The 9,306-nt window shown below is 35.5% G+C and overlaps 1 long non-coding RNA gene across 1 annotated transcript; it reads right to left on the reverse strand.

The window, feature by feature from the left end:
- Nucleotides 1-6,618: 6,618 nt before the first annotated feature.
- On the reverse strand, nucleotides 6,619-8,512 carry LOC133523050 (uncharacterized). Its single transcript, XR_009800184.1, has 2 exons — nucleotides 8,233-8,512; nucleotides 6,619-7,199 (listed from the first exon to the last, which is right to left on the reverse strand). It is a non-coding gene; the product is annotated as an uncharacterized LOC133523050 (long non-coding RNA).
- Nucleotides 8,513-9,306: the final 794 nt, after the last annotated feature.

Here is a 9,306-nt window from a genome sequence, read left to right on the forward strand (position 1 = left end):
TTCTTTCTATGTCAAGCGATTTAGTAGCAAACGGTAAAGCAAACCAACATAGGTAATAAAATTGTACCTTATTCTGCCTATTGTATAACTGATAAGACACCGCCGAGAAGGAATCATAAAAAAAAAATTATAAACTGGAATAGGACGTCTGGAGAAAATGTGAACAAGTCCTCCAGTGGCGGAGACCGGATTAAAACATTTAAAACCTGCGCCTTCAGCTAACAGGGTAATAACCGGTCATGGAGCGCCGCCGTGACCGGGTATTACCGGAATTGGGACGGATGCCGACCCGTCGCAATTCCTTGAGTATATATAATCTTTAAAAGACTAAGCGACATTGACCAACTCCATTAATTTGTACAGTATTATACAAAGCCGTGACGCGTCTGTACTTATCAAAACTTTGCTGTCCGTGCCAGTCATAATGTTAACAGTACAGATAGGCTTTGGACAGGAGTTACAATGTGTACCACGTGTGTACTAATTTATGCAGTTTAATTTTACTGACCACCAGGGCAGAACCGCTAAAACTGGAATTAAAAATGTGAAAATAATTCCTTCCTAAAAGTGATGAGTAAATAAGTAAAAATCACTATTAATTGGAGAGTAAGTAAAAAAAAAACTCTTTGGGAGTTTTTAACTAAGTTCCATAGTTAAATAAGTTTCACTTACGAATGCAACGCTATTTAGATGTTTCTAAAAAAGCTAGTAAACAAAGTTTTCGATTGAATATTATCGGACTAAAAATTAGTTTCGTTGTGTTTTCAGAAGTTAAGGAAATTGTTCATCTCACTCAGTAATCAAGAAAACCGTTGGAATTATAATGAAGAAAACATCAGAAAAATACTCATTGATAATTGTAAAAATGGGCCCATGTTCGGCACCGGCAAAAACTATAGACACTGAAAAATTTCACATCACACATTCTATTGGCACAATAGTTAAACATATACAATGGATAAAGGTTAAGCAGTCGAAAAAGCGACAACTAATAAGAGTTTTAGTCCTAGTTCATATTATACAACATTATTTTAATCAAAATCAAGAGTTTTTGAGAACAGTCCCTTAATTATAGGTCTAAAACTGTTATATCAAACCCTTAAATCCACACACAGAACAGGAAACTTAGGACCACCGACGTCGCCTAGAACCGCAAGGTAATAATTACCCAACCCGTTACACACACCCACGGTCTCATTCTTACGTGAGAACGTCCCGTATAATAAATATCATTGATTATACCCCGCTGACGTTTCAATTTGATAGTCCTTATTTTGATATAGTAAGGGTAGATCCGTCATTTGTTTCTATAGCAGATCCGACCTTATGATTTTCAGGTGCGAAATTCCCATTGCTTATCACTTTCCTGTGGTATTGATCGATTTAGTGGCGCATATCGTTGCGATCTTGCAATATAAATTATCAAGTGCTTGGGTGAAAAGGGTGTAAGTACGTTCTATGTTTGAATACATTTAAGGAAATTTTCTTATAGCTTTGTCAAATAGAATGGCTGGTTAGTCTCGGAACTATTCTATGATAAATGGAGGGTATATAGTCAGCATCAAAAGGAGCGGACCAGACTATGCGTCAAAAGTATCTACACACTGATCGAGCACATATTAAAGTGATTTTCATTAAGATTAACTGTTTTATACAATATCAACAAATGATTGAATAACAGTAAAATACAAAACAGTAACGTTAACTGTTTGAACAACAATGAACAACGTATTGAAAAAAACCTTAAAAATAAACAAACAGTCACTACATTTTAGCTACTAGTTTTAGCAAAACAGTGTAATTTACTGTCGTTTCGGAACAGTAAAATTTACTGTTTTGTTTGATAGGCTGATATGGAACTGTTTAAAGCATTAAACAGCAGTGGTTGACTGGTAGAGAATGCCTTAAGGCATTAAGTCCACCATTTGTACTTAATATTTTATGTGCAATAAAGTATAAATAAACGTTAAGGCAATTTCAATTGTTTTAAATAGTTTTTCATTCCCAGTGCATTCTCTAATAACTTACCAAAAAGGGATATGTCTCTATATGCAGATTGCAGATCAATAACACTATGACAGACACTTTTGAATGCAAACTTAAGCGATTATATCTCCATTTGCACAATAGAGATTGTTTATTTATGCACCTGCAATAATTAACGTAACATCCCGTAAATTATTGCAGGTGACTAAATAAACATCCTGTATAATCACAAATTGCAGTTATATCAACAACGTTCACATAATAAACCACTGAACTTAGTTTTTAAGTACTTGTTCTTTAATATTTTGAACATGGTCTATGGTGACCATATTACGTGATTTATACGCAATGAAAAAAGTATTAACCTTAAAATTTATCGTGATTTTATATTCTAATTTGACGGTTTTTAATATCCATATAATTCTTATTTAAACCTAAAAAATATTCATATTTATATTAGTACGTATATACATAACATTATCATCGTATTCACACGGCTGCTTAAAAGATCTGTCAAGATAAGGCTTTATGAAGATGCACTTATTGCGTTTATCCATTGGAACGTAGTATTGTCAAAGAGGGCGCATCGGTTATTGTTCCGTCGTCTTATCGCGCCTCCATCATTGCCAGTTCACCAAAGCAAATTTTAAAGAGAAAATAATGTCACATACGACTTTACTCCTATAGCGAAGAACTGGAGGACTGCAATTTATTTTATCGTTTTATTTTACTATTGCAAATTGTTGCGAAGAACGGACGCAGTTTAAGGGTATGCAAGGGTAGGACCATTTGTAGCGCATATTGTAATTTTTTTGTTAGAATAATAGTAGTTGTTTGAATCTAATCTATTATCATTATTTTGTATTATACATTGTTTCGAATAACTTTCTCTAGATTAGTCTATCGTATATCCTGATTGCATCACAAATGCCATAAAATATTTACATTGTTGACAAATGTATTTGTACGTGTCTTTCTCTCATTAAATATACCGGCCAAGTGTATGGCAACGTTTGTTGTATGGGAACCCTACTTAAATATTTATTTTATTCAGTTTTAAGTATTTGTTTTTATAGCGGCAACTGAAATACATCATCTGTGAAAATTTCAACTGTTCAACTGTTAAGCTATCACGGTTTATGAGATACTGGTGACAGACAGACAGACAGACGGACAGTGGGGTCTTATTTACAGGGTCGTCCCGTTCATTTCATTTATTTTGCATTAAACATGGTACAATGGTAGGGAACCCTAAAAAAGGGTGTAAATATATTAACACAATAAATAAAATTATTACGTAATCAATGTTTATATAAATTACTAAATACCCTAATTGTCTGCCTCGTGAAGAAACATAGCGTGTCGTAGGTACCTCAGGAGGCAACTCATTCCACATCCTGCACGTTCTAGGAAGAAACGAGCGAGATGCCCGCTTATTCTTGGTGTACCACGTATCTAAGAAGTGAGGATGAGTGAGGATCGCTACTGCCAATTGAGCCACGGATGCCTACCAGGTGTATTTTTTTTCCTTTAGTAAAAAAAATTTAGTAACGCTCACAGATGTTTCTACTTGATGAAAATTAGTTCATATAATGATATAACAAATATTATATAATATATATATATATATATATATATATATATATATATATATATATATATATATATATATATATATATATTTCTACAATTTCATGTGTACTTTCTCTTATTGTTGTAGACTTAAATTTTAAAGGTGTTTTTTCTACTGGTATTTAGTTTTAATTTAGTTTTTTGCACCTCCTAATTAGTTAAATTATGAGCTTCCGTTCTCCACTACCTAAAGGTAGTCTGGAAGAGATCGCTCTGCAGCGATAAGGCCGCCTGTTGTATATATGTATTTCCATGTACATTTATTCTGAGGTTGTGCTATAAAGAGGATTTGTATTGTATTGTGTGTTATAGTCGACTTAACGATTCCCCAAATAGTCTTTGTCAGCATTTAATTGTACAGTAACATTAACCTTTAAAGCATGTGTGACATTTGCGTCGTAATACCTCCGATAAAATCTGTACTTTGTTATCTTATTCATAAATCCGAAGCAATCGATTACACACGTCGCGTCTGACGAGCGATCAATATAATCGGTTTACGTACTAAGTAAATCAAAGAAGGTACTAAATATGATTAAATTTCATATAACGTTGCTGTCTTCTTACTTTAAGCGGCGTACACTTTCACCAAATCGAAAGGAACTAAGTGAATTCGAAATTCAAAGTGTTATTACGCTTTGGTTTTCGATGTGTAATGGCTTCCTACTTCGTTTGTTATTCTAATATGCTTTGTGCTTAGTTATTAATGCCACATATGAGATATGATAGTTACGGTTAATTTGTTTATATGATGGTTACAAAATATTTGTCAATCCGTTCCTGATAAAGCGGGTGGGTGATAAATATACTATCTTTAAATGTCTTTTAATAAAGATTTTGTGTAAATACCAATTATGAAAAACTTTGTATTTACCATTCGATACCTAGTTCACAGTCGAGCTAATTACGGAAAAATATTTGTTGTAATTGTTACCATAGTGCACAGACAAGAAGTCTTACTAAGTATAATGTATTACACCAGCCACTGAAAGTGGGGTAGATATACGTTAAAAAAATTACTCTCTCATAAATTTTGGCTGTCTGATGTTGATATTGGTTAAGGTTGGTCTCATCATTAAACTTGCTAAGTATGACTGATGTAACACGTTGTATACGAGTGTGTATAATATTCAAGCTAAATATCCCGTTTTTCATAGTAGGTAGGAAGCCCAACTGGGGAAGTACCTTACGGAAAATCGCAGCCAAATAACACTAGACCCTACTCATAGTGTTGTGTTCCTGCCGGTTAGTAAGGTTGCCAGAGCTCAACGAGGGGTGGGAGGGGGTTAGGGTCGGCAACGCGCATGTAACTCCTCTGGAGTTGCAGGCGTACATAGGCTACGGATACTGCTTACCATCAGCCGGGCCGTATGCTTGTTTCCCACTGACGTAGTATAAAAATAATAAAAAGGAATGAAAATGACAATGTGAGCTTGAAATCTTTTATGTACGTTAACGTACAAGTACATACATATTCAACTTAGGTACATCGTCTGAGGAAGATATTATAAGCCTAATGTTTGAAACCAGCATTCACCACCTCACCATCGACATCACACGGTCCTATTATCTCATGCAGTAACATTATAGATTTTATTTTAATGTTATTGGAGACAAATGAGCAGGCAATTAGCCTAATGGTAAGCAATGACCACCGCCTATGGACACCTGCAACACCAGAGTTGCAAGTTCGTTGCCAGCCTTTAAAATGGGTGTTCGCTCTTTCCTCAAAGGTTTGAAGGTCGTATCGGTCCAGAAATACCGCTGGCGATTATTCATTCCACAGTGTAAGTCCATCCCACACTCTAGCGTTTCCCGAGCGTCGGCGTCTAGTCAACTCTATGGCTGCTGCTCGACGCAACGTTGACGCAACTGCGCAGCGACGCCATTTTCCATAGCGCTGACTAGACGCCGACACTCAAGATTCGTGGGGTGGCTTAGCTGTGCTAGTTTCTTAGCCAAAAACATACAAATTCTTATATAATAAAAACTTGTGGTCTCCAGTCAACAATACAAGCTCAAGTTTAGACATTAATTAAGATTTCCATTAAGAGTTGAATTAAAGTTCTTCTTTTAGATGTCTCTACCCAGGTAGCAAATTTTCGTCGTCACGACGTCCATTCACGGTCATTTCAGACGTTAATGACGTCGCTACTTTCGTCGTACAGACGTTCGAAATGACGAACATATGTCATAGCCTCACGACGTCTCTAACGACGTCGTATTGGACGTCTAATAGTAACGTAATATGGACGTCTACCAACGTCGTTGGTAGGACGTCTAATAGTAACGTAATATGGACTTTTTCCAACGTCGTTGGTAGGACGTTCAATAGTAACGTAATATGGACGTCTTTTAACGTCGTTAGTAGGACGTCTTTTAGTAACGTAATATAGACGTCTTCCAACGTCGTTGGTAGGACGTTCAATAGTAACGTAATATGGACGTCTTTTAACGTCGTTAGTAGGACGTCTTTTAGTAACGTAATATAGACGTCTCCCAACGTCGTTGGTAGGACGTTCAATAGTAACGTAATATGGACGTCTTTTAACGTCGTTAGTAGGACGTCTTTTAGTAACGTAATATAGACGTCTCCTGTAGGGCAATTACGTAAAATTTCGTATGTACGTTGAGGCGATCCAAATGTAATTTTTCTACACAATGAATGACATTTGGATCGTCCTAACGTACGTACGCAGTATTACGTTATTACCCTGCTGTGATGTATGCAAGATACTACGACGTCTTCAAAAGAAGTCCTATTAACGACAAAATGACATTCAATTGGCAAATACAATAGACGTCAATGGGACTTCAATTTAAGCCAGTTATCATTCGTTTATTGAAGATTCAATTGATATATTGCACATACGAAATATTTTGCCAATTTATTAACTAAACTCATTATCATTAAGCAACCATTACTTTCCAATGACGACTATTTGTCAATTGCATGCGACGCGATGCTGAACGGGGGCAAGAAAAATAAAAAACCCCAAATGTACATCAAGGAACTAGTAGTTTAATAATAACATATAAACTACATATTAACAAGGTACTTTTTAAGTATTTTAAGAGGCCAGTCAAATCGTCTTAATACGTTTATTTGATCCTAAATTTGTGTAATCCGAGTTTGCTCCATTCCAGAAGTTGTAGAACTTTTTTTGCTATTTTTAAGTTTTTTTCTTGTAGTTCAAAAACGGTACGTCCGACGGAAAATTTGATCTAGTCACGATAACAAATTACATCTGAGGATCCGAAAGATACCCTTATATGAATTCGTAGTCAAAGATTGTAAACACGGCCGCCACTTTGAATTTCTTCTATAATCCGAATTTGTTTTCACCAGTGTCTGATCCACAACAAGCTTGCTGGTAGTGACATTGTAATTGATGGTGGGTTCCTTCTACATCGAATGGTTTTGCACACGCCCGGAGACGTAGTTCTGCAAATGGCTTCTTGTCTGATCTTTTACCGTAAAAGTTGTACTTGCTTGCCATAGAGTCAGATAATGCAACTTTCATAACTCTAGATACTTTGTTCTTAACGCCCTGTCCACCAAGGCTCTTGAAGTAGGCTACCTGTAAATATTTCTTATTACAAAAACATTCACAAACTTAACTATACTGCAGATCATAAAATAACGGGTTGGTATTTCTCTGAAATCGTATAAAAACCAATTTTTCTGTGTACAATTCGTTGAGTGTCAATTTTTTGTACTATTTGGTACCTGACATCGAAAAATTTGTACTTAACTTAAAATCTCTAAATATTGAAAATAAAGTGGTCAGCCATTCTGACGTCAGGTTGATAGGACCAAGTCCAGTTCCCCCTAGTTGTAGGGGTTATATCGATAGAATCCAACTTTTGACAAAGATTTAGTACCTAATTTGTACATTTCATAATTATTCTTCTTATTTTATTTTGCCTTACCATAAAAAAGTTTTGTAATTTTTGTTTGTGTTTGTGTTTGTTGTAAATGTTTCTGTCTCTTTGTCTGTGTATCGCTAAACTAATCGAAAATATTTTTTTTACCCGGTAATAAGTTTTACCCAGAACTTCACTAAATTATTGCTATACTGTTTGTAATTAAGATTACTGCTGAATATGTAAACTTACAAGATACTATAACAAATCCGAATAAATCCATAACACTGCTGTGACAATGACATTACCTACAGTAACGTAATATATTTTACTCAATATACCAACAAGAATACTACCTATATGTAGGTGTGTTGGTTTTTGTCCGGCACTAGTTTTCGTCCACTTGACGAAATTTGAATATAAACGTACTTTGCTGCACAAATTTGTACGTACCTATTGCAATCATTAATGTCAAAACAATATATCAATCTATTTACATAAAATTATATTTCGCAAATAGAAAATTAAAAATCAATTACATTAATTGATAATCTGTACGGAAATTAACGCAATGACTCTACATATTTTATCTTCGAAAAACTGAACTATCACAGAAAACGGAAACTTCCACCAACATTAGTAAGCTCTCGGTAAATCAAGAAATATTGCATCCAGATACCATACCTCTAAGTACGTGACTTACCAATAGCAAAATCCACGTGGTTCTTAAAATAAATATATACGTACCAGTCTCACAAAAAACTCTATGGATGGCGTATCGTTTCCATTTCTCATCCGGTGTTTTGGTATCCGCCAACACCTTTTCAAAACCTTTAGATCCCTTGACGGGTGGCCAAAATAGCTCCCGACGCCTTGGCGTAATCCACTGATACTTTACAATGGATATTGATCCGCCGTCTTGATCACTGAATTGTATCACTGAGTATGTGTTTATCATGTGATAAAACTAAAATATACCTTTAAGAGTCTCGAATTGCACAGCACCCACGGACGCGATACAATACAACAGACCGGGCAATTGGAAAAGGAGGGAAACGATACATGACACATGACACTTCAATCAAAATGTCAGAATTTCGTTCCGTTCCAACTTCTGATGTTTCTAAAAATAACAAATTTAAGCTTGTTTTGGTGTTATCAATTATAAAATCTATAAAAAAAATACTGTATAACAACTTTAGAGTTACCGAAACAAACGGAAATGTTTTTTTTACTTTATAAATATTTTACAATACAAGATTGACAAATTGATATCAAGAAACGAAACGCGTTATTTTGTCGGTTACATACGTCTTGATAGTAACCCCAAATAGACGTCAATAGAACGTCAATTTTGTGACTAAAATGGTACGTCCTACTAACAGAGACCCCAAATAGATGTAAATTTCTATAAGAAGTTACTACGCTAATATTAAGAATCACGTTTAGTGAAACAGGTTCGTCAATTGTGGGCATTTTTCTCTGTCACTCTAATGACGTCTTAGTGAGAGTAAAAGAGAAAGATCCCCTCAATTTGCGAATTTCGTTTTTCGCGGTAGGCCTGCACGTCTTTGACTCGTTGTTCGAAAATTAATAACGTTATTGTGACGCCGCTGCGGCGGGGCGTAGCGGCGCTGCAATCGCTGTTTCAACACGGCAGTGTTGCCAAGTCTCTCGTTTTTACAAAAGATTCCCCAATTACCATTATATTACAACCCCAATTAGACGTCAGTGACACGTCAATTTAATGACTTAAGAAGGTACGTCCTGATAGTGACCCCATACAAACGTCAATAGAACGGCAATTTTGTGACTAAAAAG

This window comes from Cydia pomonella, chromosome 11, assembly GCF_033807575.1.
Source record: "Cydia pomonella isolate Wapato2018A chromosome 11, ilCydPomo1, whole genome shotgun sequence".
NCBI classification, from domain to species: Eukaryota; Metazoa; Arthropoda; class Insecta; order Lepidoptera; family Tortricidae; genus Cydia; species Cydia pomonella.